This window comes from Uloborus diversus, chromosome 10 (genome assembly GCF_026930045.1).
Source record: "Uloborus diversus isolate 005 chromosome 10, Udiv.v.3.1, whole genome shotgun sequence".
Taxonomy (NCBI): Eukaryota; Metazoa; Arthropoda; class Arachnida; order Araneae; family Uloboridae; genus Uloborus; species Uloborus diversus.
This window is the reverse complement of record NC_072740.1, coordinates 49,545,807-49,569,684: the sequence shown is the minus strand read 5'-3', so window position 1 is coordinate 49,569,684 and position 23,878 is coordinate 49,545,807. Positions and strand designations below refer to the sequence as shown.

General features: G+C 31.1%; 1 protein-coding gene across 1 annotated transcript in view; it reads left to right on the top strand.

Annotated features, from left to right (window-relative positions):
- The window catches only part of LOC129231488 (echinoderm microtubule-associated protein-like CG42247), a gene marked incomplete in the record, with an annotated part of 287,722 nt that overhangs the window by 87,223 nt on the left and 176,621 nt on the right, over positions 1-23,878 (top strand).

Below are 23,878 nucleotides of genomic sequence, written 5' to 3'. Positions count from 1 at the left end.
ATTTTGATGCGAGTTTTTTTGGACTATTACTCTGACTTTATCTTCTTACTCACCTTTTCCCATGACTAGAACTGATAAATTCAATTACGTTGTCTTGTTTTACTAACAATATTCTTATGTATTTCCAAAGTACATCAAAGAAAAAATTATGTTTTTAGTAGGTATAGTTGAAATTATTAAATTTCAATTTCTGTCGAAAGTTTTTAAAGATTTACAGTCTTAAAAGTTTGTTTTAATTGTACTATTTGTCATTAGCTAGTTTTTAGAAATTGAAGGGCTCGGTGCAAGAATGTAATATGCCACATGACATGTGTTTTTCAGTAGGTCAATTTCCAACTTATGAAAAATGTTGGTAGAACTTTTCAAAGGTATTATACATTCTATATTATGCAATACTAATACCATATATGTTTTTCTCTGAATGACATAATCCACTGTCATGTTTATTTCAATTTTAGTTATGCGAAACAAAAATTTTGATCATAAAGTCACTCCTTGGGGGCTTGTCATATTTCTACCCCGAGCCCTTCAATTGTATTTAAACTAGTGATGTTCCGGATATCCGTATCCGCGGATATCCGAGGGAAAATAAAGATCTGTATCCGTATCCGTATCCGTTACTTTTTTGAGGGATCTTAAACGGATCATTTCTATTCTAAAATTTTTTAAATGTTTAAATAAAAGACTCTAAATTCCGTTTAAATTAGGTTTTATTCCCTATTTAAATTATAAGGTATCATTTCAGAAGGCAATTTTACCCCCCCTCCCGCCCCCGTTGCCAAAGGAAGGGGAAATGGGGAAATAAGTTTTAAAAGTGTGTATCAGTGTGTCTTTTTGTGGCACCGTAGATCCGAAACAGATGAACCGATTTTGATAGTTCATTTTTCGTTCAAAAGGTGACTTGATCGAAAGTGTTCTTATCTTGACCTCGTTTTTGTAGAACTTCAATTACCGGAGATATTAATTAAAAACCGATTTAACGTTTTTCACAATTATGGTAGTAAAAATTTACCCGTACGTTAAAAATGTTGGCCCTAATTGAAAGAACGAAGTTTTTTGCGTATGATATTTATTTGAAACTTCCAACTTATATACAGAAGAAGCTATAATCTTGTTAAGTAAATGTGAAATGCAGTAAGTATTTATACGCGTGATTGATAGCGATTTCATATTCGGAAGATAAGGAGAAAAGCTCAATGATTTAAAATTTTTACCTACTGTCAGTTCATATTTGTTAACAAATGTGTGTTCTGACCCGCGAATTCATCTTAATATGAGGTCGGCTCTCTGGGACATGTTTTGTTTTTTTAATTTTTAATTTAATATTAGTTTTTGTAACTGATTTGGGGTTTCTGTTATTCTTCATTTTTTTTTCTCGTCATCCTTTAAAGAAAAGTGAGACTAAATTCTCTATTTACTGTTTGTAAAGTTGTTCCTCTGTATTTCGTCGGTCGGAGAAGTTCGGTGGAATGGGTCAGCGCTGCATTTATGCTTAAATAAAATGAGAAAAATTATTTCTAGCCTGTCCAGTAGGAGCTACGCTCTTGCTCATGCATCCTACATCTACCGAGTAAGCTAGAATTAATTTTTCACATTCCATCTAAGCATTAATGCAGCGCTGACCCATTCCTTCCAACTCTCCCTCAATTTTCATGGAGATTTCTTTAAAGAGTAAATGATTATAAAATGTAAAGAGTCTTGATTATATTTTTGCCGCAGTTGACATTTTTTGAAGAAACTGCTATTATTCTGACGGGAATACCTTCCGTAACAAATTTTACACTTGGATACTGGAATTGGGTAAAAAAAAAAATTGAGATCCGTATCCGTATCCGCGGATCTTGACACTAATGATCCGGATCCGTATCCGTATCCGCGGATCTACTTTTTTAACGATCCGGCACATCACTAATTTAAACACACTTACTACTCTAGTTAACATAAACTAAGTCGAATATTTCCATCAGTAAACTATGAAATTCCGTCAGAGTTACAACTTTTTATTTGACCATGAGCGAGAGAGTGACGTTATAATATCTTCACACGTCAGTATGAATTGAAGAATTTCTAAATTTAGAAAAGCAAAAATTAACTTATAAGGTCCCCGTCAAACTTTTAGTCATCATTAACTTCTTTTCGATTTTTAGGGCGTGGTCAAATGGGACTAAATGTCTATAAAATCGAGTTCCACTTCAAAAAGCCCTTTTCAATTCCTCAATATCTCTTTCTATGTTAGTTACCAAACACACAGTAACGCGATTGATTTTTCGTCAATTTCTTTGCCATTCATTTTACGTTCGCGTGCAGCAGCATAGCGAATCTACGCTGGTAAGAATGTTAGCATCGATTGCTGAATAATCTATCAGATTTAGTTTTCTTGTTTTAGACAACCATCGGAGAAACAGATAGACATTTAATTACGAAGTAAATGAGTGATTTAGCAGAATTCAATTTGTGGTTCAAGTTTTCGTTAACGAATCAAGTTAAATATATTATATCGATTGTGCTAATGGTTTCCCTTTTGAAGAGGTTCAATGACTGCTGAATATTAAAAGAAACTATTCGATTAAGAAAAAGTTATGTTTTCCTGATATGGCGATTTTTTTTGCCTGTTATATTAGAAATTATTAGTTACTGAACAACTGGTAACTTTTTAGCATGCAGCTTTACTATTTAGAGATGAATTATCTGTTATTGCTTTTGCATGAAAACGGCTGCACTTCCTTGTTAAAGTAACATTAAGGTACAAAATATCTGAATATAAAATAAATGATGCATTCGATTTTTTTAGTTAAACTGTAAAACTATCAAGTTGTTCAGCACAGGTTAAACAATTCCTAAAAAATAAGTTTTGTGAAGGTAGCTTGTTTAGCTATAAAAAAAACGTAAAGTAAATCCTTAGTCTTAATAGTTTCTTTGAAGTTCAAGTTTTCTCTTTAGGCCGCATTAACCACTAATTTACTTCGTCACTTATACTAATTTGTTTCACTAACCAAAAAGCCAGTTTGAAACCGTAGCTTTTACGGGATTTTTTAAAAAAAGTTGATGTAAAATAACTAAAATAATGCTATCGTTCTTCCATGTCTAACTTATATTGTATCGTGATTTATTTCTCAAACGCTTGTACTTAGCTGGCAGGCCAAAAAATTACGAATGACATTTTGTGCTTTAAAATGTCTAGTGAAGAGGATTTAATAAAGAAAGAAATAAGCTGTTAGACGTAGCAATGATGAGAAGGATTGGTACGTGAAGGTAAACGTTAAAAAATTGTTGATTAATAATAAAAAAAAAAGTTTTCGGCTCAGGGTCTGGATTTTTCAGTCGTGCTAACTTAAAGTAATGAACTTTTTTTTGTTAGGAAGTGGCAGACATCTTTCACTCTTTGCAGATGTTCTACCACATGCAGACGGTGAAGTCACCGTGGTAACTTTCACTTCTCATCAATTCTTTAAATTAAATGACTTTAATTAATTTTTGGCACAATTTAAGGCCTAATGCCTCGATAACCGGGAGACTCGGGTAAATTGTTTGACGAAAAAAAAAATATTTCACACTGCAGTCCTCGGCTGGAAATGACTGAGCTGGCGGTGTATTTCACGTATTTCTGCCTTAGCCCTGGCTATAGGGCGGTAAGTTATTGTGAATATACCTGCCTTGCCTTTCAAAATTCGAGTTGAACCGAACCATTGTTTCGGTCACTCGTCTGGTTTGCGCTAATTCTATATTAGCTACCAGTTTGTTTGGCTCTCTTGGCTTCCTTAAGAGGTTTTCCATCTCCAGCTCAGTCACTTTCCTATGCCGGGCTGATAAGTGCTAATAAGCACGAAACTGCAGTCCTCGGCTGGAAATGACTGAGCTGGCGGTGTATTTCACGTATTTCTGCCTTAGCCCTGGCTATAGGGCGGTAAGTTATTGTGAATTTAGATGATGGTTTTTGCTCAATTCTCTTTTTTTTTTAGTATAAGGAATAGTGCAGTCGATAAAAAATCCTTCCGCCGGAAGTTGTTCACATCTTTTACCGATTTTATTATTTCTTCTACTACTATTTGTATTCAAGTGACTGGAAAGGTGTCTGAATGGTAACTCATTGAAATATAGCCCGTTATTACACCATTTTCAGTTGTTTTCAATTTTTGCCTTCATTTGAAAAATACCACCCTTTTTCTAACCTGTATTAGTGCCTAGATTCTAATTGAACCAATCTTTGGATGAATAAAATTCAGTTAAGCCAAATGTGTAACAGATTACTTTCGGAATCCCAGCAGTGAGTAAAGTACGGCAAAGGTATTTTGAGTGAGGCCCTTGAAACAAGGAATAATGTTTTTCTTTTCTGGTCCGATGATGTAGTTTAGAACCAGACATTTCAATCTCCAACATTGCAGTTTCATCCTTCCTGCTGTCAAAGCCGAGAAAAAGTAAAGATTATTTAATAGCTTTGAACTGTAAATGTGATCCATTACAACTAACTCTCGCAGAGGGAATCAATCAACTTATTGCAATCCTCTCAAATTTGGATTTTACGTTAGTTTTTAAAGAAAAGTGTGATCAGTTAACATTAAACTCTTAACCGGTTTTTTTTTTGTTTTGTTTTCACAAACTTTAAGCTCTACCATAAGCAACCTAAACTAGCTCTTGTTTTTAATTGAAAAAGTTTAAAGGTTTCAAAAAATTTCTGAAAAAGCTTCGTTTACTTTTTAAAAAATGTTATAATTTTTTTTTTTTTTACGTTTTTTGAAAGCAATAGGTGTAACAGCGTTTTTCAACAACCTGTTTCTAGAAAGAAAGAAAGAAGGAAAGATTTTTCGGTTCACCCTTACCCCTAAGGTTTGACAGCAACGTCTTCGTTTTTTTTTCCAAACTTTAACTACAAAAAAAAAAAAAAAAGTTTTAGCTCAGGACAATCAAGAGGGGTTTTAACGAAATTAAAAAGGTGTTTTCAGTTATAAAAACGATTGATATTTGTGAAAAACTAGAGCTACAATCCGTATGACCCCAACTTTCCATTTTGCATTTAGTGGGAGCAGTGCAACGATAATTTTCTGCTCGTCTAGACTATTGCTTACTTTTAACCTTTTTACACTAGTTTAAAATGGATTTGTGCAGCTTATAAACATCATTATTTCTCTTCAAATTCTAATTAAGACTTCAATTTCGGCATCGGATTTCACTCGTTTCACTTATACAAGACGTTTAAAATCTTTTCGAACATCAGTTCAAAATTAAATTTTTTTCTGGACCATGATTAAGTATTATCTACACGTTTTTGAGGTGCTATTAAAATGTATCCTTTTTTATGATAACTGTGATAGCAATATCCAAGCGATGCAATTCACAATTATAAACACAATACACAGTACTTTTATAAAAAATCACTCACCAAAAATTCAAATAGCTCGGTTATGTCATGAACAAATACGATGTGGAATAGAATGTATAATTTAGTAATCGGAACTCAACGCCATCTATGGGGTGCCTAAGCAACCTAGATGTCAAACGATGTCAGAGTTTTTTTTGAATAAAAAAACTTACTACGCCATCTATTAGAAATTCATAGAACTAAACAATCAATGACATGTTGTTGCATGATAAAAATTAAATTTTTCGATAGTAAAAATGAAAAGCTATCTTATCTTTTAAGTTGGATCAAATAACACATGGTTATTTGATCCAACGTTATATGGTTTATATACGTTATATGGTTTACTTGCTGACTCGCGACGCGTTCCGAAACCTGTGAGGCTCGATTAGGGTATGCTGCTCCCACCCACTGACGAAGAAGCAGATCAATTGCTTATATTGTTGTTCTTGTTTTTGTTCATTTTTAATAATGTTGTTCATTTGTCATTTGCATACCTACAAGTTATCACAATTTTTAAATCCTAAATATATGATATAGTTTTAAGTGCTGCTGAAGTTTTGCTCCTCGTCTATATTAATTTTTCGTTTGTTTAAAATCTCTCTCTCTATATATATATATATTCTCTCTCTCTCTCTCTCTCTCTCTCTCTCTCTCTCTATATATATATATATATATATATATATATATATATATATATATATATATATATATATATATATATATATATATATATCAGCGGTGGTATCATAAGTCGAACTAATGCATTATAAAAGTAACTTTGAGTAGCCCAAACGTGCACATAAGAGTAAAGCGTCATTTGAAAAAACCTGCTTGAAATCTTTCATCACAAAAAAAAAAGCAATCTCCCGATATTTTTGCAGAAAAATCTTACACGCCTCATCACGTGGAAACTGCTTTGGCCCTTAGCCGCAATTCATCAAAGGCTTTTTTCCAACATGATTGCATGTGAAGGTTTTGAAACTTTTTTTTTAAAGAGTGATCACGAAAGAGTTGCGAAAGAAAAAATGTAGACATGGATTTTGTAGTTCCTTGTTAACGTTTTCGAAGCTCGCTTTTGAAAAAAAATGTCCACGATAGTTATTGTGACATACTCCATTAATATCAATTTTTAATGATGCTTTTAGAAATGTAAAATATTTCTTTGCATTTCCAAATAAAAAGACTCTTGAGAGAAAAAGTCTTAAGAAAAAGCGGCAACTTTCTTATTCAATGGAAGTATTTAAAAGGAAAAATATTTTTATAATTTCAGAAAACATTTTCTATTCGCTGTCATGCATAGGTTGAACAGATATTTTTGAAAGCATACAAAAATCTATTCTTCATCGTTTGACTGCTTTCAGAATGTAATCAATAGCATCTGCTTCTTATTGACAGCTACAGAAGAAATATAACGGCGCTCTTTTTAAAACTGACAGATTCGTTTTCAGTCTTTGAATGGGAAGCGATAGTTATTAAAGAAACAAAAGAAAAAATGCCTTAAATTGTCTCATTAATCTTTTGTAACTCAGCATTTTTAAATAGCTTTTGAAGAGTTCTGAAAGTTATAAGCTCCGTGTTTTAAATTGTTCTTTTTTAGATTATTAGTTGGAAGAAAGAAAATTTTGAAAATTTAAGGCAATTGCCAAATGTGAAGAGTTCGGAGCAAAGAGGGGCAGTTCCATTTTTTTTTTCGGTTTTATGCTATATATTGAATTATAAAACGAAAAATATTGTCTTTCATTATATACACAAACGAGACGTGTCCAACCAATATATCTTACGATATTAAAAAAGAAAGACGTGAAAATGGGATACATTTCAGGAAAAGTGCTCTTAATAACTCAATGTATTTTCTTTGAAACTAAAGAGTTTTTGTATCGGAAATCACGCATTATTGTTTTATAAGAAACAAATACTACTTGAATCATTATTAAAAATCCAATATGCGTTTGGACTATTATGTACAGTTGTATCAAGAACAGAAGAGTACTAATATGTAACAACTAATTGCACATAGGTTACTTTAAAATAATAACTATTAGTGAACAATAATATTAGCTTTTCCTTCGCCTCTACAACTGTCTAAAAAGTTTCTAAATACAAATTATAGATTTTTTTCTTTTCATTCAAACAGTATATTACAGTACGAAAATATGCTTATTCATACTAAAATTTATACTATTAAAACCTGTGCGCGTCTGTCTGTGTGTGTCTGTGTTTGTGTAACCCTATCTCTTTTGGGCTGTCAATGTCTACCTGGTCAATACTCGTACTCTTGGATACAGAACATCTAGAAGAAGCCGATACGCACTGTCATACTTCTAGAAACCTTGAGGACCAGAAGATAAAGGGTTGGACGTACGTAGGTAAAAGCGTTAAAATCATCAATTGTCACCCACAGTAGGTGACATTGAGCCACTGTTGGCAGTGAAAGGGGGATGACTAGCCAAGTGAGCTGGGGATAGGACCCCAGTAATGTTACATGCAATGAAGGACAGCTGTAGCGACATTATCACTATGTCTTGCTTAATTGCCAGAACTGAATGAATTGAAAATATTCTGGTTCTTTTTTATTAATTAATCAATCAATTAATTAATTATTATTATTTACTGCAACCGTCAATATTTTACTTCGGTGCTTATGGTTGCCAAATGGTTAATAGAAAATTTTCTGATATTTCTTTCATTGTTGATTAATACGGCATTTTTCCCCCAACAAGCTCAAGCAAATTGCACCTGCAAATTGATGATCTAAAACTTTTTTTACATTTTTTTTATTTATTTATTTATTTTCTTTTATAAATAACTCAACTGCAGGCATTCCCATACTTCCTGATGCTTTAAAGCAAAATTATTTATGCACTGGAAGGAGGCCAGAAGCTGTATTAGGAAAAAATGCTAGTAATGTTTCAAAAAACCGATTAAAATGAGTAGACGAATAACGAAATCATTTTTTGTCATAATGTCTTTTATTTATGCTACTACTATTGTGCTGAAATATAACCATATAAAAAGCAAACCGCTAAACCTATGAGCAGAAACAAATAGCGAGGACAGCATAGTTTTCATTTTGAAAAAAAACTCTTCAAAACTACGAAATACATGTGCTACACTTATTGCTCCTAACCTCCTAAAATAGGAATATTTACTACATGATAGATGAGGGTTACATTAATCATAAACAAGATAAAGTATAAATGAAAAATTATCATATAAGCTTTGTGCTACAATATGCTTAAGGAGAAAAAACAACGTAAATAAAGCACAAATGTTGGAGAAGATCCTCTCCAACATTTGTGCTTTATTTACGTTGTTTTTTCACCTTAAGCAAGATTAAGTATAGTAGGTAGTAGTAAATAAGATTAGAAAAATACTAAGAAGGTGACTAAGTTTTCCACAGATTAGTTTTGTTTGGTTATTTTCAAAGCTTTCCCTTGGTAAACCTGGTACAAACGGAAGAGAAAATAGCAAAATTTTCCAGCTCGATAGGAATAAAATTTTCAGATTAACTGCTACAATCCCAGTCGTTTTTCAAATCCGGTTGTGACACCTATACTGTCGGGAGAAATTCGAGCAAATGGACATACTTTATATAGCGTACAATGCGACACTAACCCAATAATGCACGGAAATTTTAATGGAATTAGAAACATTTCGCAAAAATTATAGAAATATTCTATTGTTGCTTTTATCATAAACAGAGGGGGAAGTAATACTAAGAACAATTTTTCTAAAATGAAAGTCATTAGTGTTAAATGTGAGTACATTAATACCGGCATTTCTGAAAATATTTCAAAGCAGTAAGCAAGTTCTAGATATGAACAGTAAAACTCAATCGCATTTTTTTTTCTGGTTTTTTATTTGAATTTTTTGAAATATTATCATTGTAGTGCAAGCTTATTACTCAATATATATATATATATATATATATATATATATATATATAAATAAAATAAATTTAAAAAAAATGCTTAACAGGAAAAACAAATCATTAGGAAAACCCAGTCGAGCAAAAAGACGCATTCAGATGGATTTCAATAAGAAATATGCGGTTTTTATTTTTCGAAAGTGGAATCAATCTAATTTATATAGATTAATGGTTTTTGAGGTTAGAGTAATTAATGATTTTGCTTGTTTCATTTTTAAGTGAAACCTAAGAAGAAAAAAAAGGTTGCCATATGTTCATTTGGTTGGATATAATATGCTGATTGATTACTCAAATATGTGTATTTGTTTGATGCGTTATCGTCATTAAATATTTGAAAGCAGTTAAGCTTCAATAAGTCGCTCAGATAAATATTAATCTGGAGGGAAAAAAATTGCTTATTCAACATAATTTCGATAAGTTAGAGGAGCACGCACTCTGATGGTTTCTAATGATTAATGATGGCTTAACTTACGTTAATATGTTTACTCTTTGAAATTAATTTCTAAGACCTTTTACGGGTGAACATTTATTTCGTAAGGTATGTTTGATTAATGTTCATGAACAGCATAATAGTTTAAATTAAAAATTTAAACGTATTTTTTGTATGTATGAAGCATACATAAAATACGTTTGAAGTGATATTTGAAGTTAGGGCAAATGAGGTAGTGAGAAGCAAAGGGAATAAGTGGACATTTTCGAGTTTTGAGTAAAGCGTGTTTAAAGATGAGGTCCTAGGTAGGTTTTTATTGAAAAGTTTTTCTAAATCATGCTATAAAACAGAGAAGAGGTACACCTACCATCTGTACTGGTTATCTCCAAACTTTTAATTTCGCCTTTTACATCTCTTTGCTTCTCACAGCCTCAAATATTTATTTGTTATTCTAAAAGTCCGAGATATGGAAGTTGTCAATACAAGCTGGTGAATATCAACATTTACATACCAAAGATGGCAGTGGAAGACCGAATGATTCCGATGAATGACTGGTTAAAGTCAACATTCTCTAATTTGGGTCTTTCATAGTAGCATATGGTACATTATGACTTTAAAATAACTTTTTTTTTTTTTTTTTTTTTTTTGACTTATCTCGGGCATGTTTGCTTACGAGCCTCTAGACGTTTCTCCGAATGATGAATGCTGTTAACAATTCAAATAAAAATTGCGTATTTAAGTGTGTATTCGAGTGCAACGAGAGGAAAAATTGTCTAGCTTTCACGGTTATGGTTGCAGTTATAAAATTTGAATAAACGAATAAAATTGGCTATAGCTACTTCGATGCATATGTAGTATCTCAACACAGTAAAAATCATAGACTGGTGTTGGAACGAAACAAGCAGCCTGGGAAACGTTGATGATGCATATGGAGAAAGAATAATGTGGAAAAACAAAGCGAAAACGAAGAAGCGACAGAAAAGAAAACCTTTTGTAGTGTTTTCGAATTGCCGTCTTTCCTTTACAGACAAAAACGCTTTATAACCAGCGGATATTGGATAGGTAGTCAAGAAAAGTCTGTTGAGTAGCATATCTAGTGGCTTATTCTAAATCAATACAGTCTGCGGTTTGGCTGTAGACCGGAGCATCGCGGCGGAAATAAAAGGCAATAAATAGTTCTGTCATCACATTGCTATGCTGTAAATGGTTTGACAAAGATAACATGTTGCACAAAAAGCTATTTCTTGAACCCATATGATGTCGAATATAGCATTTCTTTGACCCAAACTGCAATCGACACGGATTATCAATTCAATGTAAGTAACCTGTTACCTATTTTTTTGTGCGATTAAGCAGTTAACAGTAGTAACCATAAGTTTAAGAACATATATAGTGAGTACAATTACGACAATATACTTGTATATACTTGTACAAATAAAAGCAATAAAAAAGAGTTTAAAAACTCTGCAAACATCAGTTTCAAGGCTATAAAAGTAAATCTCTTTATCAGTGCAAAAAGAAAAATGGTTCACAAAGTCCGACAACGGAGAAATGAATCTTGTATTTCTCGTTCTAAACACGTATACGCGTTGTCGTTATTTGGTCAAAGGTTTTGGTCAAAGTTTCTAACTGCTTTTTTACATATAACATACATGAGGTAATGAGAAAGTGATGTAAGTGGACTATTTAAAGCGTTTAACCATATCCTAGGTAGGATTTCATTATTTTTTTCAAAATCATGCTGTACAGCAACACCTAAGTAGGGCTAATGGTACTATTTCTTGCCCTGAAGTAGAGGAGAGGTTATCTTATCATTTGTACTTGTTATCTCCAAATTTTTAATTTTGTCACTTACATCTCTTTGTTACTCACTGCCCCATACAGTGTTGACCCAAGGAAAAGCAAAGGGAGCTATCCCAATAACCAATTCGTAATGCTGGATTATGCAAAATCTTATGTTTTCACTGTTATATAAATGTTAATTTACCGAGTTTACTTGATTTATTGGGCCGGGGGGGGGGGGGGTTTGTTTTTACTTTGAGAGGGACAGATAATGGCATGTTAATGATACTTTTTACTTAGTAGTATTCGTTCTAATGGGTATTTTAGAAAGACTTGGCGTACATTACAGTTAGAACAAAAATTAAAATTTAATCATGAAAAGTTTTTAATAATTAAACTTATAGCTTAAATTAAACAGGTTTGTGTTACTAAATAGGCTTTAATGATAACACATTTATAGTTTAAAATACGTTTTATAAAACATCTTACATCTATTATAATGCATTTAATATAATTACAATAAAAATGCATTGAATATGAAGATGAAATAATTAGTTTCCGAGCAATGTTCTCTAAGCTGTGTTCTAAAGAAGATGCATTTTCTCCTTGTAACTAAATACAATAACTATTCAATTCAGTTTAGCAGCAAAAAAAAAAAAAAAAAAAGAAATCTTAGCGAAGTAACTACATATATAGACCAAGATCGCTGACAGTTACTTTGATCACTAAGCTTAGGATGATACAGAGATGTCGCTTTATTCTGAACTCGATAAAGCAACACGTCTTTATAATCGCTAGTTTAAGCGGACGACTTTATGGAGCGAGTTTCGAAGAAAATACAATGATCCTACTCAATGGACAGAGTAGGGAATTCAACTAACACCCCTGTTAACTGTTACCTGCAGATTTTGTGTACCAGCTTTGAAACATCCCCCCTTTCATGTCTGGTAAAAAGTAGGATAAAAATTCTGCTTGCAGTGAGTGATACAGTTTTTTTTTCCATTACTTTAAAGAATTTTCTCTTCAGAGTTCAATTTTACCTACAGTGGATCGGAATTTTGGTCAACGTAAACTGACTTAGATTTTCGTAGTTGAGAGTAAATTGCACTGCATTGTGTTGATCACTCTTCTGGTCAATTTATTATAAGATATAGTTTTCTCAGCAGAGTTACAGAAACAGCAAATTTTGTTTAATGGCTTACTAGCAGTACATGGACGGTATTATACGTGAAAAAACAGATACGCTTTCTAAAACTGGGTTTCGAATAATTCAACGTAGAGGCACTGCCTTGCTTTTACGCAACATTTAAAGGTTTATTTCAACTAAAACAAAACATAGTAGACTTTTGATTTCAAGAGAATTCTCTACAGACAAGCCAAGGGGATCAGTATTCCCATTCATCCATTTATTTCAGTGATTTGGCTTTGTATTTGATGCATGACCACTTTACCCTACTGACCACTTTATCCCATGAGACCCTATTCAGCATAATCTCCATCACATCACACGAATCATATGTGTAACGACATTTCTGCAAATAATCGGTTCTTTAGCTCTATTTTCATTCACAAACGCCTCCTCGTAACTTTGAAACATATGTATTCAATTTCCATTTAAAGCTTAATTCGTCAATGTATATATCATTAGCAAAAGGATATCATTTCTATTTAACCTCTTAATTTTACACGTAATTTTACCTTTAGAAGAACTGTCTTGAAATTTTTTTTGCAGAATATTCAACTAAGCAAAACAAATTTTAGAAATTAATACTAATGAGAAAAAAAAACATATTCACTAGTATAATGCATTTTGCATTTGTTTACTGTATTAACATAGGATTGTGAATTTTGTCAGAAATAAAATTAAGTGACAATTTACTAGCTAGATAGCTGAAACTCAATTAAATACTTAAGTCCACTCAACTTAAATTATTTATATCATATCACATACGACTACATACCCTTTGAAGGAATTTTCTTCTTTGAATATCACAAAAAAAAAAGCATGAGAAACGAGTTAATGTATTTTTCAAACAGTCAAAAGTGTCCAAATAATTTAGGTCATTTACCTAATGATTGTCATCTGTGTAAGACAAATTCAAGAAACTGATACAACTACGTAATGGAAGCCAAAAAAAGCTAATGAATAATGGATTCTTTGATGAATAATGGAAAAAGTTTTGTCTGTTTGAGAAAGCTTTGAAAACTTTCTTTGTCTAAAAATATTTTCAGCATTACTTTTAATTATTTTGTGCTTCTTTATGATTATGAATTTCTTCAAGGGAGAAAGTTACTGTTTAAAGAAGAATGAACATTTTTGAGGCTAAGTTATCATAATGTTCATCTATTGTTTAAGCTTCATTTACTTAGTTAACTATGATCTTAAAGTCAATTATCTCTTTTAACATAATCGTGTTTTATTCATGGGACCTTTATTCACAGTTCAGCTAAGATGAAGATGCTAATCACTAACGGTGGATTTTTTTGGGCCTTATTTTTAAAAACTTTGCATGCGTGCCTTTGTATCTATCACTGCATGTTTACATATAGAATGTGAATTTGCTTCAATGTATAATTTGAGACTTGTAGATGTTCATTAAATGTATGGTAGATGACCAACAGCATAATCAAATGTTTTTAGTTTAAGTTTCATTTAGGTTTGAAAGAAGTAAAGTTTTGTTGAAAAATGTATTAATATATCAGCTCTTCTTGTTGTCTGTTAATATTTTATACAATTTTTGTACTGAAACTAATGTCACATGACGTAACACTTATGTACTTCTGCAACTTATATACTTCTAACAAGGACCTTATATATTTTATTCCCCTAATCATGAAGCTATCCTTCTCAAATTTTGACATGTTCTGATGATTATTTGACAACGAGCTTATTATAGTATTATATATTGTATTTATGGAAAATAACTTTTTATAAGTATAAACGTTACTTAACATGGGGTCAAAATTTTTAATTTTGTTAAATCATTCGAATTTGAACTAAAAGGTGTTTGATTATGCTATTATTAATGAGAAAAAAATATAGAAAATCAAAATTAATTCAAGTTAAATACCAATTCATCAAAAATTTTTCTTAGTATAGGTGATTTTATGTATTAATCTTTTTCTTTTTTATTCGGAAATTTCTTACAATACATATCGTCGCCTCAGAGCAACAGTAAGACATCTAATCCCAGGAATAACAGTGGGATATCCTACTGTTGCTCTGAGGCGGCACAATGTTTTTGGAAGCTATGACGAGTTCAAACGAGCACGGCACAATGTTTTTGGAAGCTATGACGAGTTCAAACGAGCACGGCACTGTTTTTGGAAGCTATGGCGAGTTCAAACGAGCACGGCACAATGTTTTTGGAAGCTATGACGAGTTCAAATGAGCACGTTCTGAGCGTTTTAAACAACTAGTTGCGTTACTTCTGTGTAGCATAGAGAGCAAGGAGGAAAAAATTCATGTTTACCTTATATTTTTTAGTATATTACATTATCCAAAAATGATGATATAATTCAGAACGTTTTGTTATTTTTTTCATACTAGTATAAATGTTTTTCTGTGTAACTAGTCGTGAAGATATAAAGCTTTAGTTTTTGTCCAAAAGTATTTAAAAAATTGCTTTCTGACAAGGTTAAAAACGTGTTTTAAAAGTTGGTTTAATCAAAATTCGCTTGTAATTTTTGCTGATTATAAATGGCTTAATTTAAATCTAAGCATTGTCAAAAACTGCTTTTAAAAGCTCAACTTAAATTCCTTCAAATATTTGTTCACATTTCGTTATTGTACGTATAAATTATATTTTTTATGGAAAGAAAATCCGAGTTAGTTACGTTATACTATTATAATGACTGAAAAATGTGGATGCTTAGGATGTTAATATTAAGCTTTGGGAGGTTTTCTACATGTTTCTTATCAATCCTTTGGATTAATAAAATCAATTGTGAACTTTATTGTTAAAAGCTCAACTTAAATTCCTTCAAATATTTGTTCAGATTTCGTTATTGTACGTATAAATTATATTTTTTATAGAAAGAAAATCCGAGTTAGTTAAGTTATACTATTATAATGACTGAAAAATGTGGATGCTTAGGACGTTAATATTAAGCTTTGGGAGGTTTTCTACATCTTTCTTATCAATCCTTTGGATTAATAAAATCAATTCTGAACTTTATTGTTCGCCCTTAAGTTTTAATCTTGTTTATATAACCTAATAAATGTCAATTAATTGCTTGTAACAAGAACATTAGGCATCTACAGTTAATTAAAGGTGTCTGATTAGAACCGAAAATAATGTATTCTTCCGACATATCCAAATGTCATACCTATTCATTTCCGAAAAGATATTTATATTGGTTATCTAAGACAATTTTTAAGAAAGCAAACTAATTATGAAAATATAATTCTAAACTCCAACTATGATCATATTTTACACCAAGTGACAATAGTTTGACTAACATAGATTGCGTAACAATACTAATAAATTTCCGCAAAGCATTTTCACGATTATCGAAAAGCTATCTGCAAACTATCCAGTGAAATTAACGTCAAACAGTTCAATCAACCAAATGCTCAGTCCAAAGTCTCTTTTGAAATTGAGCGAACTATTACAGTTATTCAAAATCGAAACCCGCTTCATCAATTCAGTTTAAATTCAGAGTATACGTTTCCTATAAGTCAATTATATACGCTGTATTTAAAATTTAGATGTTACATTTAGCAATTTCCTTCATTATTGATATGATAAATTGCGATTGAAGCGTAAATTAGTTAAATTATTAAAGTTAAATGTAAGTTAAGTTTTAAAAGTTAATACAGTGAAATCCCGTTCGAACGAACTTGAAGGGACTGCAAATTTTCTTCGTAGTAACGGGAATATTGGTGCAAGAAAATTCAAGTGACGTAATGGAAATTAGATCGGAACTAAAATTCTATTTCTAAAATTTGTATTTGTTAGAACTAAGCCCGAGAAAATGTTAATTAAAATTTAAAAACTAGGGTAACAGCGACAATAACAGACATGCTTAAGACATCTCTCTCGGGTTTACTCATTTTTCTGAGCTTTTTAATGTATTTTAGACTTTTAAAACGATTTTTCTCTCATGCTATTGCATCTCATCTAACGTTTGGCTGCTTCTAGATCCTCTGAATTAGTTAGTTCTATTTATAATTGCTCAATTTCGATGAAAGGTTCGACTTCCAGCAACTGGCACTGACCATTTCGATGATACCCAGTAACAGATAGGATGAGGAAAGGATGAATAATGGGCAGAATTTCCCTTTTCTCTTCAAAATGTGCAAAAGTTCTTTATTTTTAGATCTAAAACCTTATTAAATTCACATGAAACACCGTCAGACCTTGTGGTAGCAGTTCATAACCTTCCACCACTGCCTTGTAAATACCAACTGGTTCATTAAATTCACTCTGGTAACAGGATGCACCGTATTCATAGGTCGCAGCAAAATCAGTTTTACCGCTTAAAATTCTTATTATTTGAATCTAAACTTACGACTGTCTGTTACTGGACCCTTGTCTGTTACTGGTGCCGTTACCCTTAACTAATTACATTTTGTTTTGCATGTTGTACTTATTAATTTATTTACTCTTTATATGAGGCAGTGAGAAGCAAAGGGACGTAAGTGCCAAAACTAAAAATTTGGAGATGACCATTACAAATGGTAGGTGAACCTCTCCTCTTTTTGGTGCAAGATTTGATTAGTACTCATTAGCCCTGACAGGTGCTGCTACATGGTATGATTGAGAAAAACTTTTCAATGAAAGTCTACCTAGAACCGAAACTTCAAACGCATTTCACTATAAATTTAAAATTGTCCACTTACATTTCCTTTGCTTCTCCCAGCCTTATTTAAAGATATATGACTGTTCTTGCTATGTAATTTAATCACATCTTGTCTTCAAACTAGTTTAACGCAATGAAACTAAAAAAATATTAGTTGAAATGAAAAAAATCTAGTTTATTATCCTCTTACCCTATAAAATATTTGTTTTTTCAAATCTGTAAATTTTTGTCCAGCAATGTAAACTCTTTTTGCTTGAAATGAATATGAAGTTTGGTAAATTTAACAAATATTCATTTCATTTTACTTAAAATGCTATTTCATTATACAACTTAGTCATTTTTGTTCAATAACTTAATCATATCTTGTTTTATACCTAATCTGACACATAAGCATTTAAAAATATTATTTGAATTGAAAAAAATGTGGGATGGGGGGGAAATGTGAGTTTATTGCTCCAAAAAGCAAAGAAGTTGATATTTGAACAGTCACTCTTAAACATCCTTTGTTTCAAGCATAATATTTTTCAAATTTTATTAATTTCTTCTTCTGATTTCAATTTTTATTTGATATTCTCTCCTTAACAAATAAGAGACTTTTTTTGAAAATTCCTATTAAAATGAGGACAAAATTTGTTGCAAAGCCCAATCATGAAAATAAACGATAATGCCTTGCAACCCTCTGAGGTAGACATTTCCTGCATAATTTCAACCTTCCCGAAAAATCTCGATAATAATAAGGACAACAGTTTCCAAAATGAAAATTCATGAAGATAAGGATAACAATCCCTGAAAACAATAATTAAAACAACAACAGTGGCTATAAATCATTAACAGAACACGTATTATTGGAGACAACAATACTTTAATATTGATTTGAAATCGTGCCTTTATCAATCGGCTTTAACTTTTCAGCAGGCGTGACCTCTATACTAACATGAAAGGTGACGCATATCCATCTACATATATTCTACATATATCTATCTATATACATCTACACATATTCTACATATATCTACAAATGCTGCATTAATTTTTGGCACATCTCCAGAGCTGAACCTTGTGAGTCTAATGAGCTTGTCATTTCGGATTACAATTTGAGGTATTTTTTATGTTTATTTGAATAAAGTGTGGAAATAGAAGTAATGTACCTGAGAGATACGAGCGACCGTTTAAGTAGGTTATTGTTACTCCTTTGTTTTTACAGAAAGTTTTCCTTACAATAGAGCACCGTTTAAACTCATTTCTAGGGGCTGTCCCAAAGAATTTGTATAACATTTAAGCCACAATTTACAAAATAAATAAAAAAATAGTGTGAAAAAAACTTGCGTAAACAGGTGCGTGTATCTCTCAGATACAAACAGTAGAGGAGCACTACCAAGAATGGGCTGAAGGATACAATATTTCCATTGACATTCCCTATAGATATGTTTCATTTAAAATCTGCAATGATAAAGCCAAATGATTTTTTTTTAATTGAACTATATGATATTGCTAATTTCTCTTAAATTGCAACCGGAGCTTGCGTGTCCCTATATTAAAAAATTATCCTTTAAAAATACACACGTATGATATTATATACGTCATGCTATAACAAGAATAACCCGAATTGAAAAGTTGAGCCAGGCTTTAAAAAATCGAATAATTTTCAAAGATCCTAGTTGCATCTTTCTAGGACATTTAACTAATTACGAGATGTTATGTAAAAATTCATTCCATAGTAAGAAGAAACCATTTTCGATCATTTACATTCAAATGCAAACAATTGCAGAAAATATATTTTAATCCTCGGGAGAATTTTATTCAAGAGTGATTATTTCTAAACTGCACTATTATATGATTTATTTTCAAAGCAATATATGCTCGAAACTATGCATTGATTGAAGAAAATGTTCTATGGATTAGATCCTCTGGCAAAAGGAATGCCAGCGTTATGATAATATGTCTTTATTTTATGCAACATAAACTAGAAATGTGTGATGAAACATTTTGTCATATAAACGTCAGATTAAAAAGCTCTGAAGGCCAATATAACTAGCTAAACATATTTTAAACATTAATCCATATATTTTTCACCATTTTATTATCCTATTAACATGCAAGTATCTCCGTTACTATAAAAAATGTAGTATAGTTTTTTTTCCCCATAAAACTATAATCTTTCGTTAAACGAAGTAAAAATGGCAGATTCAATACTATTTAAGCTGGTATTTCGCCAGGGTATAAGAAAATGAATTGTCTTTGGATAAAATGTGAAATGAAATATGATAGTAATAAAGCATTAGGCGTCGGAGGTATGTTGGTATCGAATATGGCTATCGATTTTTTGAGCATGGTTATTACCTACAGGATAAAGATTATGATTAAGTCTGAAACCCTTGATGAAATGGTAGGACTGCTTCTATTTCAAATTAACTGGAGATTCATAAAGAATATATTAATAAAATGAAAGTGCAAAACTCATTCACATTCATAAAAGTTTTTTTTCCCTTAATGTACTTAGAGTTATATAATTATAGGATACTTTTAAATGGCATTTTTACAAAAAAAAAAAATGTTCGAAGAGATAGGTTTTTTTTAAGTATTTTTTAAATTTCAAATTCATATTATTCTTGCAAAAGTTTGCAACTATAAAAAGAATGTACAGGTATGCATTACGTACGTAACATTTTCAAATGCCTTATAGATGAAGTAATGTTTTTCAGAATATATAAAAACAATACGGTACTAGAGGCAGATCATAAGTAAAACTTTAGAGATACTACTGATGAATATTAAAATTTTAATAGTTTTATCGTTTTAAAGCGATTACGAAAAGTCATTATAAATCAATTTTAATCGTTTTGTGTGAAGCATTATTGCATTATAAGGTGCACATTAAAGACCTGAACTAATGAAGATGTAACGTGAAAAAACCAGTTTAAGTTTTAAGTTAGTCCGTTACTCCTTTGTCACAGAGTAGCCACGTTATCTGCATAATGTAGACGTAATCAACATGTTCTTGAAATTTTGAAAATCTTTGTGCATTTTTGCTCGACTGTTTGCAGTCTTTCAACTAATTATCTTAGCGAATAACGTGTCGTATGTATAATCAGATGTGAGTATTTATTTTTGATGTAGCGTATAACTTCTGATTTATTTTTAGAACAACATATCTGTATCCTAATTTATTATAATTATTATTATTTTGACACAATAACGTTAAAAAATGCATTGTGGGCATTTACAGATTTAGGATGAAACAATCTTATTTTTGTTGACATTCTAAGCTCAAGCTAAAAATGTCAGTGTCTTGTTCGGTGTTAAAAGACATCAGCACTTTTTTTAAGCACACTTGACGCGCTTAAGCTTATGCGAAAAGCACACTATATACATTTCTCGCAAAATAAGCATTCACCTATTGTTGATAGCTACGATTAGTGAACTAAAATATATTTTTCCATCAGAACTGAATAGGTGAATATTTATGGTTTAGAAATAAAATATGTGCAAATTTCCGCGCTAAGATGTTTCGACTTGAGTAATGATAGGAAAACAAAAGTTGCTGATTTATCAACACAAACGATTAGTTCGAGTGTTTGCAAAACAGCTTCTGCCTATCTGAGTATCTCGAAAAATCCTTTATTTATTTATGTTAAATCAAAGATTTGAAAATTTCACTAAAAGAATTTTGCAATTTCAATCTGTAAGCTAAATTATGCCATGAAACATTCTTTTGCAATATTTTCAACGAGCCCTATTTTAAACCAAAATTTCAGTGTTTGTATCTGACATCCTGTAGTTTAACACGCTTTACTTTGCAAATAATTAGTACTAATATTGTTGAAAAATTATTTAAAAAAAAAAAGACCTTATGCTGCCTGAAAAAAGTAATTTCACTTCTTGAAAAATATTTGTTTGAACTCAATTTTTTTCATTCTAAAATTTTAAACATATGAATTTTATTTCTTAAAAAATACCCCTTTAGAATTAATTAAGCACATAAACATCAGTGTTGAGAAGGAGTATAATAAAAGAGTTTGTTTTAAAAGAAAACGTTTATTGCCACATTCATGGTGTTACATTTCAGAGTAACTGAAGGGTCATTCCATGTCAAGCGGTCCAAAATTTACTCACATTTTTGTATTCCTTTGAAATTTGGCTCATCGATTTTACCCTTCAAGGTAATCAAAAGTCCAATTTTTTAGATTTTTATCTCTTTTATTTTTTTATTTATGAGACTTTGATTTTTGGAAAAACCCTCTTTTTTTATGGATGCTTAAACATAATGCTTGAACATAAAATGGGCGATAACTCAGCACCAAATATAGATAGAAAGATTTGATAAAATTCATTTTAAAGTACATTAGTTGCTGTTTAATATGATTTGCATCATGACTAATTTTGTAAAAATTTTCATTTTAAAAAATTTAAATTTAAAATTTCACAAAAAACATATAATGATTTTTTTTAATTCTCAATACAATGTATATTTTATCTTCATTTGTACAAAATTTCAAGTTGGGATCTCAATGGGATCACATTTTTATGAATTTTTGAATAAAATTTGACTTAAGAAGTAATGATATTTTTCAGATTCTATTTAGTTAAATATGGGATTATCTTATTGGGGGTGATGCTCAAATGAGTAGTAAGCAAACATGACTATGCTTGAAATGAACTGGCATGAATTTGTAGATTGGTAAGCACCCCCCCCCCCCCCGACAACACCACTTTTAATCTTCTTTTTTTGTAATGTGTAAGTTTTCAAAATGTAAAAAAATAAAATAAAACAAAATGAATAATAAACGTATTTGAATGTGGTAAATGTTCTTCTTTAATACAAGATGAAGTATATCCCCCGTCCCCCCCCCCAACCATACATACGATTAACACTATGCTTAGTATCACGCCTTATCTGGGGATTGAATTGAGAATTATTTTTCCCTCATATGTCTTCTTTTTTTTAGACCAAGTGTTTCTTTTTAGATCATAACTTCACAAAGTGTACTTGATTAATTCAATATCTGATAAGGAAAGTTATGTTTCATTTCATTCCCTACCCCAGCACCAACCCTCAATTTCGGAAGGAGGAAAGAAAGTTTGCCCGAAGGTCATAGCAAAATAGTGTTTCCCCATGTTGTTTTAATGTTTTTCCATTATTTACACAAAAAACTACAAATAAATCAAAGTATCAGATATGTCTGTAAACACATAACTTTGTACAACATCTGGAGTGCAGCTGTTTTTTCTTTTCTTTATTGCTTGTTTTCTTTTTAATTTCTGTTGTGAAGGAGAGTAATGCAACGAGATCTATCTATGCAAATATTAAAAGCAGTTATCAAACAAACTTTGCTCTTTTGATCATAACCTTCCATTTTATAAGTCCAACTTTTAAATGCAATGACCATCTGGTTTCGGATAACTTTTGGATGCTTGTTTGAAAAGCCTTGGATCAATTGGCTTTTCCTGTTATGATTTAATCATGTTTCCTCGCAGATTACAATTATCTATAAACGTGTGAATCCTCATTGTTTTACAGCCCTAATTTCACATTTATGACATTCTGGTTATCGAGATACATAATTATTAAGAAAATACGTTTACTTTGAAGTGCTTATTTTTTCTTCATGTTAAGATTTGTACATTATTAACGAAATTTTAATATGTCAGTAGTATTACTCCGTACATTTCATGTACCAGGCATCAGAATACGCTTTTCAAGAAAACTAGTGATTCTGTTCGCGCTATCAGTGAAATAAAAATATAATCATTTAATGAAATATTGTATTATTTTTTGGAAAATGAATATTATGTGTCCGTTTTATGAGATTTCTCTGAAAAAAACATGTTATTATGTGTTTAAACTTTCTATAATATTTTCTCTAAAATATAAAGAAAATTATATTCCACGTTAGTTTAGCCATTTGCATAGTCTTTAATGCATATTTTAAACAAAAACAAAACAGAAAAATTATACGTAAACTCGGCAATAAAATCTAAAGAATCAAGTTTTAAATTGCCATTGCGCTTTAGGTGCTATACAAATGATTTTTTTCTACATTTATGTGGCAGTTAAATGAGATAGCCACTAAATGGAAAATCTATTATTAGAGCTTTGAGTGTTCTTATGTAAATACTAAATGATTTGTTTCTACAAGTAAGTAGTGGTTAAATAGGTTTTGGTATTAACTGGAAGGGTATTTATTAAAAGCAAAAGTGCAGTCAAGAAATTAATTATTTTTTTAAAAACTGATTTTTATATTTAGAATGCTCACCTTTATTTACTGTTTTAAAGTTAATGGATGTTTTTTTTTAAAGGAAATATCCAAATTTCTGTATAAAAATCTGATGCATATTTGACAAATGCTGGTCTGATGACAAATTAGTCGTTTAAACCTAAAAACAGATAGCTGGCTCATCCGTAACGCTTAAGGGCGTCAAGCCACGAACTTTTTCTTCCAACTTGAAAAACAAGGAAAACTTTCCAACTACTTTAATTACTTCAAAAAATAGTTATTTTATTTCTTGAATAAGAGATTGTGTGAAGCATGCTATTTCCACTATTGTTTTTGCCTGCAATGGAAAAGCCCTCACT